Source organism: Elephas maximus, chromosome 18, assembly GCF_024166365.1.
Source record: "Elephas maximus indicus isolate mEleMax1 chromosome 18, mEleMax1 primary haplotype, whole genome shotgun sequence".
Lineage (NCBI taxonomy): Eukaryota > Metazoa > Chordata > Mammalia > Proboscidea > Elephantidae > Elephas > Elephas maximus.
Genome location: NC_064836.1, coordinates 41,766,459 through 41,780,041, shown reverse-complemented (window position 1 = coordinate 41,780,041; position 13,583 = coordinate 41,766,459). Strand labels below are relative to the sequence as shown.

General features: G+C 36.7%; 1 pseudogene; it reads right to left on the bottom strand.

The window, feature by feature from the left end:
* Positions 1–1,268: 1,268 nt before the first annotated feature.
* Positions 1,269–1,424, bottom strand: LOC126061633 (60S ribosomal protein L39-like; annotated as a pseudogene).
* Positions 1,425–13,583: the final 12,159 nt, after the last annotated feature.

Here is a 13,583-nt window from a genome sequence, read left to right as displayed (position 1 = left end):
CAAGGACAAGCCCTATGATACAACAGACAATAGCCATTGCATCATTAAAAAAGGGGGGTGTTGATCCCTTCATTGCAATAACATAATTGGTACTACACTGGTAGATTCTGTATTGTAATTTTATGCAAATTCTGTCCACATTTACATATCTATGCACAGATCTGGTCATGCATCTTCCTTAGTCAAAAAATCTGTCCTAGTTTCTTATAGTCTATAATTTTCAGTTTAAACCTTTTAGAGTAGAATTTAATTATCTTCTAATTGGCCCCAATCTAGTTTGCTTTGGATCATATTACTTAATCCCCCCACCCCATTACCTGCATAATATGAAACATATTTGTCCTTTTAATTTGGGTACAGTCAAATTTTATTGGGATGCTTTGTGGAGACTAAATTGGCTCAAGATAAAAGTTTTAGCCAAAACTTTCAAAAGTTAAGCCTATAAATAAATATCTTTGCTTAGAAAAGTGTGATGTGAATATCATATTTTGTAAGCTACAGCAATATCAATTAATTGTTACAAGAATATATTTTTATCATTATACTTCATAGATGTTAGTCAGGGTCCTCCAGAGAAACAGAACCAATAAGATACATATCTATCTCTTTATCTGTCTACAGAGATCAAGAAGTTTATACTGAGGAATTGGGTCACTTGACTGTGGGCTGCTGGCAAGTCCAAAATCTGTACGTCAAGTGAAAGGCTAGAGATTCCTACTGTCCTGTGTTCCAAAATCTGTAGGTCATGTAATGGGAAGAATAAAGAGTGGAACAGCTCTGACAAAATATCTTTTTGTGGTCCGAAGCAGAGTACTCCCTAGGAACACCTCCCTTTCTTCTCCTAAGGCCTTCATCTTATTAGAGAAAAAAAAAAAAAAAGAGAAGACCACTCAAATTATGGAGAGTAATCTGCTTTACCTAAGGCCGATTTATTTAATCACATGTAATGGAGCCCTGATGACTCAGTGGTTAAGAGCTCATCTGCTAACCAAAAGGTCAGCAGTTTGATCACCAACCCCTCTTTGCAAACCCTATGAGGGTAGTTCTACTCTACTCTCTTTTTTTTTTTTTTCCAAAGCAAAGATTTCACATATTTATTAGTGAAATCTATCTCTTACTGCAGAAGCATAAAGGCAAAGGAAGAAACCAAAATTTTCCCAAAACATGTTCAATTGTACAGATCATGGTGAAATTTTCAACTTGATATAGTAAAATGCTAGTGATCCTGATAGAGGGGTAAATCTGTGTTCCATAATAAGTGCAACTCCTTATAAATCCAGCTTGGTTCTTCTCCAGCTTCAACTCTTGGAATTGTACTTGATTTTATTACCAGTTTTCATTTGAATCCATTAGGGAATGGGGCAATTCAGCTTTTGTTTCTTGGCCAGGAATCTCTTAAAACAGAAAGTCTTATGAGAAGCCATGGTGAGAGTTTGTCACTATAGGGTCATTATAAGTAGGAATTGACTCTATGGCAATGGGTTTCTGGTTTTAACTACATCATCCATGGCATCTAGACTTCTGTTTGATCAAGCAGCAGACTATCATAGATTAGCCAAGTAACACATAAAATTAATCATCACAGATATTATCCTCTGAAAGTATAATAAAAGTATTGCAATAAGTCATTAAATGGTTTTTCTTACTGCAACTCAAGATTCTTCTAAATTTGTATTTTAAGGCTGAATTCTGATTAAAATAATGAAATGAATGTGTGAAAATATAAAACATTTTTTCAGAAATATTGATATTTTTATCTATATAGCAATTGATAACTTTGTTCTCTAAAATATGGTCAGTTCTATTGTATTTATTCCTTATGCTGGTTCGCTGGTAATCTTTCATATTATTACTTTACAGAACAATAATTTTTTGGGTCTTCTAGTTTAAAATAGGAATATGAGTTTGATATTTACACAACAACCTCTCATTATGTCTCCTATATGTTATCGAAATGACCTAGACCTTTAATAGTTTGGGACACTATTGTAAACTTTCTGAAAATTCTGGAAGATTTAATTTACTTGCCATAAAATTACATTCTTGCAAAAGGTCTTACAAGAAAGACAGGATTATAAAAAGGGATATTCAAGTTTTGATTCAATTAATTAATATTAAAAGACAAGTTTTGATTCAATTAATACTAAAAACAAGAACAAAAGCACAAATGTTTGCTTGGTGAAAAAGAAGGGAGTAAATTAGTAGAATTCAAATAAACCAACCAGCTTTTATACAGAAATGGACCGTCTTAGTTATCTAGCGCTGCTGTAACAGAAATACCACAAGTGGATGGCTTTAACAAAGAGAAGTTTATTTTCTCACAGTAAAGTAGGCTAAAAGTCCAAATTTAGGGTGTCAGTTTCAGGGGAAGGTTTTCTCTATTGGCCTTCCCTTCGATCTTCCCCCAGGCTAGGATTTTCTCTGCACAGGGACCCCCGAGGCCAAAGGACGCACTCTGCTCCCGTCACTGCTTTCTTGGTGGTATGAGGCCCCCAACTCTCTGCTTGCTTCCCTTTCCTTTTATCTCTTGAGAGTTAAAAGGTGGTGCAGGCCACATCCCAGGGAAACTCTCTTTACATTGGATCAGGGAGGTGATTTGAATAAGGGTGGTATTACAATCCACCCTAATCCTTGTTAGCATAAAATTACAATGACAAAATGGAGGAAACCACACAATACTGGGATCATGACCTAACCAAGTTGACACATATTTTTTGGGGGGACACAATTCAGTCCATGACATGGAATGAACACAGCAACAAGGTCGAGAGCAAGTGATGGGGAGTAATACCCGTTAGGTGCTAGCCTCTGGGATTTGCACACAGAGTTGGATTTTATGCTATGGGAATATGGTATGGATCCATCACATTACCCCTAGACTAGACTATGTGCTGACAACAATGAGAATTCACAACTTGGCATTGACTCTTAGCAACCCTGAAGGATAGAGTAGAACTGTTCCATAGGGTTTCCAAGGGGCACCTTATGGATTCGAACTGTCAACCTTTCGATTAGTGACTATAACTTTTAACTACTACTTCACCAGGGTTTCCTTTCGAGCTCCCAGGACTGGCAATTATGAAAGCTAGAAATAGGAATTTTAGCCCTCACTTAACTCCCATAATCACAATAATTCTAGGAAATTTTTAAGTGCATATTTTTAAGTGCATAGGTAAGATATATTCCATCTATGCCTCACATATGCATAAATATTAATTATGTATATATGCATACTTCTGCTAAAGCCATGGAATAATGACTGTATCAAGTAATTTTAAAATAAATATATTTCCTTCTATAATCACAGGTTGTACATTCTTCACATTAATTAAAATCTATAGCTCATCATGTATCAAAGGTTTTAAAAATTATAACACTTAAATTATATCTTGTTCTAGAAACTGACCATTTATATGAATCTATGCAAGTAAATAATATCCTTAGGTGTATATATAATACCTAATTGTTTCAACCACACATGGTTTTTTATTTCCCTTCTCCCAAAATCAAAACTTAAATATAGTCCTGTTTTGTAAAAGAAAATGCCCTGAGAGGTATTGTAAGAATCAGAAAGAGGGGGAAGGCTAGAAGGAAGCTTCATGAATAACTCGCTTCATGGAAGTTAATTCTCTCAGAAGTAAAACATTTCTTATCATATCAAAGCTCAAGTGTAAAAGCACAAATAGAGTAAGATATGAATAAACAAATCTGCATTATCAATAAACATTTCAGTCTATAAGGAAGAAGTTCCTGAAACCTTAAATCCACATTTTTCAGAATCCTTTTGATATATTATTGAACTAAATGACAGCCTAAGAACAAATTTTTTTAATTAATTTTTATTAAGCTTCAAGTGAATATTTACCATTCCAATCAGTCTGTCACATGTAAGTTTACATACATCTTACTCCCTTCTCCCACTTGCTCTCCCCCTATTGAGTCAGCCCTTACAGTCTCTCGTTTCGTGCCAATTTTGCCATCTTCCCTCTTTCTCTATCTTCCCATCCCCCCTCCAGTCAAGAGTTGCCAAGACACTCTCCAGTGTCCACCTGATTTAATTAGCTCACTCTTCATCAGCATCTCTCTCCCCCGCACTGACCAGTCCTTTTCATGCCTGATGAGTTGTCTTCGGGGATGGTTCCTGTCCTGTGCCATCACAGGGTCTGGGGAGCATTGTCTCTGGGATTCCTCTAGTAGCAGTCATACCATTAAGTATGGTCTTTTTATGAGAATTTGGGGTCTGTATCCCATTGGTCTCCTGCTCCCTCAGGAGTTGTCTGTTGTGCTCCCTGACAGGGCAGACATCAATTGTGGCCGGGCACCAACTAGTTCTCCTGGTCTCAGGATAATGTAGGTCTCTGGTTCATGTGGTCCTTTCTGACTCTTGGGTTCTTAGCTGTCGTGTGACCTTGGTGTTCTTCCTTTGCCTTTGCTCCAGGTGGGTTGAGACCAACTGATGTATCTTAGATGGCCACTTGTTGGCATTTAGGACCCCTGATGCCACATTTCAAAGTGGGATGCAGAATGTTTTCATAATAGAATTGTTTTGCCCATTGACTTAGAAGTCCCCTCAAACCATGTTCCCCTGACCCCAGCCCCTGCTCCGCTGACCTTTGAAGCTTTCATTTTATCCCAGAAACCTCTTTGCTTTTAGTCCAGTCCAATTAGACTGACCTTCCTTGTATTGAGTGTTGTCTTTCCCTTCACCCAAAGCAGTTCTTATCTACTGATTGATCAATAAAAAACCCTCTCCCTCCCTCCCTCCCTCCCCCCTTTGTGACCACAAAAGTATGTGTTCTTCTCCGTTTTTTCTATTTCTCAAGATCTTATAATAGAGGTCTTATACAATATTTGTCCTTTTGCCTCTGACTCATTTCGCTCAGCATAATGCCTTCCAGATTCCTCCATGTTATGAAATGTTTCAGAGATTCGTCACTGTTCTTTATCGATGCGTAGTATTCCATTTTGTGAATATACCACAATTTATTTACCCATTCATCCGTTGACGGACATCTTGGTTGCTTCCAGCTTTTTGCTATTGTAAACAGAGCTGCAATAAACATGGGTGTGCATATATCTGTTTGTGTGAAGGCTCTTGTATCTCTAGGGTATATTCCGAGGAGTGGGATTTCTGGGTTGTATGGTAATTCTATTTCTAACTGCTAAGAACAAATTTTATTATTTTCACAAATTTTATTTTATTTTTATCTTAAATTATATACTGAGGGTTCAATATATGTTGAAAATATATCAGCAAAGATTTATATTAGCAGAGTAAAGGAAAAAGTGTGCTGCCTCCATAACAGTCTATCAAAGGAAGAAGAAAGATACAGTTTACTTAAAAAAAAAAAATTCTGTGGGAAGACAATTTTTAAGTGTTAATAAACATGGACACAAAGTCATCTGTAGCCCTCTCAGGTGTTTACAGGTACTGGAGTCTCTGGGGACTCTGTCCAGGTGCCTAAAGCTATTACTTCTTCCATTATGACTTTTCCTTTTTTATTATGTTTGGGCTTTGACTGAGTTTTTAGCAAAGGTCAAAGTATAAGCTTATTGCCTGGAGGCTTGCTTTCTGAGCCAAAAGAAAGTGTCAACTAAAATAAAGGATCTTCCATTAACAAATCTATTTCTAGCCTCAAGTTCACCAATACCTTTGGCATGACACTAAAGATAGATAAGTTCCCTATCCGGGATGATGCACGTACAGGCTGGATTTGTTATTCCTGTATTTACAATGTTATATTTATGAGATAATTCACTAAGATGTTTTTAAACATCCTGCCATTTGTATAAATCATAATGTGGAGCATCTTTTGTTCTGTTCCAATAAGAATTTTATTATTTCACTCCTAAAAATAGTAAATTTTACTGTGACATACAGCCCATTTTCCTGTTGTGATTAAGCCTGGTGATCTTCAGGTCAAAGCACTGATAATCCGATCAAGGAAGTAAGGGTATCACCTTCCCTCTCCAAATAGAAGAAAAAGCACAAAGCTAAGTCAACCAGAAGGAAAGGAGAGAAAGAAGTTAAAATTACAAACGCCATGCTTGTCAACTTCTGTACATCCATTCTTTTTAAACTCCCAACAGTTCTGACCAGTGGGTGTTTTACTGTAAGCTTTTTCTTGTATATTATACTGTCTCCAAACTTAAACCTACTTTTAACCGTGGCTAATTTTTTTTTTTTAATACTAAGGGCCTCACGATAAAGAGTAGAGCAAGTCTAATGCGAATACATCCAAGTGTATCATATTCCAGTTTTTGAGGAGTCCAATCATTCATTGCCTATAAATGAGAAAGGAGCCCTGGTGGTGCGATAGTGAAGTACTCTGTTGCTAACTGAACAGTTGGAGGTTCAAACCCCGCAGACTCTTTGCAGCAGCAAAGACCTCTGCTCCCATAAAGATTATAGCCTAGCAAGCCCTATTGTTCAGTTATACTCAGTCACATAGGGGTGCTATGAGTCAGAATGACTCGATGGCATACAGCAACAACAACAATGAGAAATGATGGAGGATGTTTATAAAATAGAGTTCAACCTCACGAAGTGAAGTTGGAGAAAAAAAATAAATAAAAGGAAACTTCAGTGATTGAGTCAGATTCCTCAGGTTTATCAGCTAAGGCTCAAGAACAGGTCACAGTCCTCAAGGAAAATTATTGTGAGAAATATATGCCAGAGGCCGGGACAGAGAGTCAAGAGAGGCTGTTTGCAAACCATCAGTATGTATCATATAGAGAGGTCACATTCTTACGATCACAGACACCTCCCAGAGAGCAGAATATAGCCCAAAAATATATAAAAAACACCTCTTTTTTTTTTTTTTTAGAGAGAGTTTTGGTTGTACTTTAGATGAAGATTTACAGAGCTAACTAGTTTCTTATTGTTTTGTGATGTTGGTTGCTACTACCATGACATGTCAACACTCTCCCCTTCTTGACCTTAGGTTCCCTATTAACAAGTTCCCTGTCCACTCCTGCCTCCTTGTCCTTGCCCCTGGGCTGGTGTGCCCATTTAGTCTCGCTTTGTTTTGTGGTCCTGTCTAATCTTTGGCTCAAGGGTGAACCTCATAAGTGACGTCATTACTGAGCTAAAAGAGTGTCTGATGCCATGCTTTCAGGGTTTCTCTAGTCTCTGTCAGACCAGTAAATCTGGTCTTTTTTTTTTTTTGAGTTAGAATTTTGTTCTACATTTTTCTCTAGCTTTGTCTGGGATCCTCTGCTGTTATCCCTGTCAGAGCAATCAGTGGTGGTAGCTAGGCATCATCTAGTTGTGCTGGGCTCAGTATGGTGGAAGCTGTGGTAGTTATGGTCCATTAGTCTTTGGACTAATCTTTCCCTTGTGTCTTTGGTTTTCTTCATTCTCCCTTGCTCTCTATGGGATACTTCTATGGGGGAAAATGACAACAGCAAGAATAACAATGGCAGCAAGAAACACATGGACTCCACATCAAAAAAACTCCTAAGGAATTAGACACTACAAAATGAAAATGAAAAGACCTGAGCTCAGGTCCTGGCTCCATATCTTTGTAGCAGCATCATACTGATCAAAACTTTTTAAGAGTTATTGATTAAGTTAATGGTAACCCCACATTTCCAATTAATCTGACTAAAATCTTGAAGCCTATCTTGACTTCAAAATGCAACAGAAAAGATTTTAAGGGATGGAAGACACTTTTTACTAGCAAGTGAAAAGCTGCAAGGTCTCCTAAGAATTAGGTTCAGGGAGACCTCACATGACCGAGAAAGCAGCACCAGGAGCAGAGCATGTCCTTTGGACCTGGGGTCCCTGCGCATGAGAAGCTCCTCCACCAGGGGGAGATTAAGGACAAGGAGCTTCCTTCCGAGCCTACACAGAAAGAAATCTGTCCCCTGGAGCTGACACACTGAATTTGGCCTTGTAACCTACTACACTGTGAGAGAATAAATTTCTCTTTTTAAAGCCAAAAAAAAAAAAAAAAAAAAAAATTAGGCTCAGAACTAAACATAATTCATTTTAATGACTCAAACAAGTCACATGCTGTGTGCAAAGTCATGGGGTAGAAAAATATATATATAAAAAAATACCCTGTCTTATTTATGGGGAAGTCTACATACTCACATAATAAACATCATGGAGACAGAGAAAGATAATTGAGAACAATCATGCCACCCACCACAAGAATAACTCCCCCTATGTGTCTCTATTTGTCCCTGGAACAAAACGTACTTAGTGGCCACTCTGTGATGAGATTTTTGCATATGTAGCAGTGATATTCTAGTCCTTCTTTTACAAAGTTAATTTTAAGTGGGAGACTTTAAACAAACAAAAAAAAAAGATATGCAAGAAAATGATAGCTTGTCGTGGTTGTTATTGGGTGCTGTTGAGTCAGTTTCAACTCATTGTGACCAACCCCATGTGAAAGTGTAGAACTTGCCTGCGGGATTTAATCTTTACAGAAGCAGATCACCAAGTCTCTCCCTTGGATCCACAGGGTGGGTTCGAAACAGTAACCTTTCAGTTGCCAGCCAAATGTTTAACCATTTGTGCTACCCAGGCTCCTTTTAGCTTGTTGTATGTACTATGAATAAATAAAATAAGATGTTGCAATTTTGGAGGAGACTGTTTTGAGTAGTCAGGGAGGTGACATGTAAGTGAAATGTAAAAGATGAAGAGGGACATATAAGAAAAAAAAAAAGATCAAAGATCGTTTGAGGCAGAACAGTGCAAGTGCACATATATGGTGAGGGTTCAGGTGTGTGTGTGTGTGTGTGTGTGTGTGTGTGTGTGTGATGATAAAAGCATGGACTTCAGCATTAGAAATACTGGATTCCATTCCTGCTCTCCAACTCACCAAGTGTCATTTAAATTCTCTCTGCTGCAGTTACAGGTACTTAATACAATGTTACAACACTGAGGTTAGAGTTCTACTTGGGCAGTAATGGAAAAAATAATAGTTAATTTGTTTAAAAGATCACAGGAACATTCAGAATTGTACTTTATATATTACAAAAAAAAGCCAACTTAATACTTATTTTACAGAAATTTACTTTAAACATTACAAATAACAATAACTAATATTTTAAATATGTATTTTATGCTAGATTATTTCCATTGAGAAATATGTGATCATTGTCTTCATTTTATAGTTGAGAAAACTAAGATTTACAGAGGTTAACCATTTGCCTCCATATAGCCATACACAGAGCCTTTGCCATTAGACTCAGAGCGACCCTATAGGATAGAGGAGAACTGTTCCATTGAGTTTTCAAGGAGCACCTGGTGGATTTGAACTGCCAACATTTTGGTTAGCAGCCGTAGCACTTACCCACTGTGCCACCAAGGTTTCCTTTGCCTACATAAATAATGCTAAGATCTATTGGAACTGGAATTTGTGTCCAGGCAGTCTGAGTCTAAAAACTTTATAATTAGCTACTGTCCTCCACATGATTGTTCATTGTTTAAAAGCAATTACCGTCAAGTCAAACCTGACCCATGGCGACTGCATGTGTATCAGAGTAGAATTTTGCTTCATAGGATTTTCAATGACTGATTTTTCAGAAGTAGATCCCCAGGCCTTTCTTCCAAGGTGCCTCTGGGTGAACTTAGATCTCCAACTTTTTGTGTAGGAGCCTTGAGCATTAAACTGTTTGCCTTACAGAGGGACCCTGTGCATTGCTTTATAACATTTAATAACCTTTAGACTCTGTGTTGTTTGCATTACACAAGTAAAAGGAAATTAAAAAAAAAAAAAAGAGTTAGTGTTTCTATTTCTGTTTCACCACATATGAAAAGTCTCCCTGGGATAGCCCCCATTTCTATCTCTGCAACAAAAAAGCATTCACTCATAACAGTATAGTATTGTTTTGCTTTCAATTTCCTCTGATTTCATCTATAAAAACAAAAACAGTTTCCCCCAGAATATCATCCTAAATTTTATTTTCATTAGCCTTGTGTTCTGAGCAATCTCTTCTACTACTAAAGCTTTGTAATTTATGTTATGAGATCCCTCTAATATCCATAGTTATAAACTTAGTGTATTTATCCCCTTGTCAACAAGTCCGTATATCTAACTACCTCCCAGACATTTCCAGTTTGATAACATATAGTTATTTCCACAAAACCAAAACAATAACAATACTCCCTTCCCTTACCCAAATCTGTTTGAAATTCCCAATTTTCCAGTCAATTAAAAACAATAATGCTAATCTTATTAGCTCAATTCAGAGTTAGCATCAGTTCACTGTTCTTTCAATCTTTAATGCCACTTTCAATCTTTAATGCCACTCTCTGCTTGAGAATTTCTATTGAGACTGATTTAGTCACTTATCATATTAGACATTTATTGATGTTGTCATATTTATATGCCTTTCATCAGTCTTTCTCCCACTGCTACTTATTCCGTGTATGGTACCCTTGTCATCTGAAACACAGATGTGGTCATTTTATTTATATGTTTAGTGTTTTATGATCACATTCTCTTTTTAACCCTTATTGATAGCAAATAAACAAACAGGCAAATGAAAACAAACAAAGATATATGATTATGTATATTTGACTCCCAAACTGTCTTTCCCAAATCACACAGCATAGAACTTTTAGTTTAGTAATACTAAGACCATTTGTCATGAATGGTTCTAGTTAATTCCCTTATATAAAATAAGGTTTTTTCTTCCAACTGTTCATACATATTGTTCAAAAATAAATTTTCCAGAGAGAGTTGCTGATGAGGAATGAGCTACTTGCATCAGGTGACACTTGAGACGGTGTTGGCATCTCCTGTCTGGAGGGGAGATGGGAGGGTAGAGGGGGTTAGAAGCTGGCAAAATGGTCACGAATGGAGAGACTAGAAGGAGGGAGCAGGCTGTCTCATTAGAGGGAGAGTAAGTGGGAGTATGTAGTAAGGTGTATGTAAGTTTATATGTGAGAGACCGACCTGATTTGTAAACATTTACTTAAAGCACAATAAAAATTATTTAAAAAATAAATAAATTTTCCATAAAATGAGTGCATATTTTATCTTATATTTACTATATGGCATGATTTTTCTATCTATAACATATATTATGTAAAATAAATTTGAGCTTTTTAGTAATCTTATTTTTAATGTACAAGAGGACCTTCAAAATACCTGCTCACATTCAAGTTCTGTTTTGTATGTTTTGACTTGTATGTGAATCTTCCAATCCATTAGCTATAGAAATGTAGCTAATTAATGGGGATATTTCACAACAGTTATTTAAGAATGAATGCCATCCTACTAACTATATTATACTTTCCTGAAAGTCTCTTTCAATGGCTAAGTTTTTACATGTTCATATTCATAATAGATTTTTGGTTTTCTCTGTGCATATGTAAATATGTGTGTGAGTGAGAGAGAGAGAGAGAGAATGAGAGAGAGACCAGGATCGTGTATGTGATTTTCTGTCAGTGTGGACCGTTATTTTTCTGTGTAGAACAAAGTCGTTGCATAGATGTTTGTTCAGGCACAAGTCCCTTGCTGGCCCAATCCCAGTTAGTTTTCATGTATCGTATGAATACCCATAATATGTAGCAATTTTAAAAACATGTTTGGGTTTATAACAATAATTGCTGCAATGTGTTGAGAGTTGAATTAACTGAAGAAAACAAAAGTGACAGAAACTAATTAAAAAACTGGAACAAGAAGGAATAGGGATTTTTAAAGTGCCTTATAAACTATTTAGTCGCCAGTTCATTTGTGAGAGAAAAACATATTATAATTAAGAGATTATTTTTGTTCAGACTGCATTGCAAATTTTTTGCCTTTTTACTAATTATTTTGGCATTAGGAAACATAAAAATAATTAGTTGGAACAAATATCTTTCTGATATGCCTGGAAGAAGAATTCTGGTTTCAGAGAAGAATATTGAATAATTAATTCTATAAGCCATGTTATTGATTATCTACTATGTACAAAGAAATACACTAAACGATTTAAAAGACTAAAGACTAACTAGAATGTAGTGCTTAACCTAAAGGATAATGCTTAGAGAAGAACAGATGTGGTCAAAGATACATTGTAGTTAATCTGTTACAAATAACAAGAAAGCTGGGTAAAAATGGTGATGAAATTCCATAATGAATTATAAAAAAAAAAAAATTATGGGTAAGATAATTTCAAGGGAAGATTTAGGAGGAAGGATATTTTATAATGAAAAATAGTATATGTAAGGAAAATAAGAACATGGAATTGTGGTAAAACAGAATGGGTTCACAGAAAGCTCTTTCTCATTCTTCATGGGGACTCAGTGAGGCTACAATGTATTCTTCAACATTCTTGTCAGTAGGATGTGATCACCCTACTTGCTGAGTTTTAGCTTGTGGAATATGAGAAAAAGTGATGATCTTACTTTTGGGCTCTTGAGTGAAATTTCCATCTTTTTGCCCTCGATACTCCTGCCAGAATCAAAAGACTCTCAAACTATAGAAGATAGTGGAATCTCAAAATGGTAAGATCGTGATTGCATGGATCTTCCATTTAGTGAATATTATTAGTTGTATACCCATCATGGACTGCTCCAGGAGGAAGAAATGTGTGTGTGTGTTAACCACAGATATCTGAGAATTAATCTGTTGTAGTAACACCCTGGTGGTGTAGTGGTTAAATGCTACGGCTGCTAACCAAAAGGTAAGCAGTTTGAATCCACTAGGTGCTCCTTGGAAACCCTATGGGGCAGTTGCACAGATCAGAGATGAGACTAAGGAGTGCACTGAGAAATAAAAATGTAAAAGCAAGTTGCAGGTAATTATAAGAGGAATCATATTCAAAAAAGAGGATTTTAAATTTGATTTTCCAGGAGATAATATAAGAGAGGTTGAGATGAGATAAACAGAACTGGTATAAGCAAGATTGAGGTGTTGATGGTTCAGTGGCAGATTCTAGACTTTCATATAGGAGACACAAATTCAATTTCCAGCCAGTGCTCCCCGGGTGTAGCTGCCACTCATCTCTCAGTGGTGGCTTGCACGTTGTGATGATGCTGAATAGCTTTCAGCAGTTTTTCCAGATTCAGACTAGGAAGAAAGACCTGGCAATCTGTTTAATGCAATCAGCCAATGAAAACGCTGTGGATCACAGGGGTCCAATCCACAACCAATCATGGGCTTGGAGCAGTACCAGGCAGCATGCTATTCTGTTGTGTATGGAGTTGCCATGAGTCAGGGGATAAGTCAATGGCAGCTAACAATAACAACCTGCAAGATTACAGTGGCAGGGAAATAAAGGACAGAGGGTAAAAAGAAGAGCCTGTGGAGAGCTCAGCATGCAGGAGGGTGGAGTTTAGAACTAAACTACTTTAATGATAAAATTTTAGCAAAACAAAGGGGCAGGTATAAAATTAGACTAAAAATAAAGTTAATGGGGTTTTATAAAGGATATGATGAAGCAGACAGAGAGAATTAAAGAGAATCAATGATTCAAAACCGAACCAGAGAAAAAGGAAGTGAAGCTTGAAAGAATAAACCTCAGAAAGGGATGAAAACCAGTTTTGTCTAGGGATGGCCTGATGAAGAAAATGCCTTTTTATTCCCCCAGGTTCATTGGAAATGCTCAAGAATGTGTTGGGGTTACTTTGTGCCAGTTGC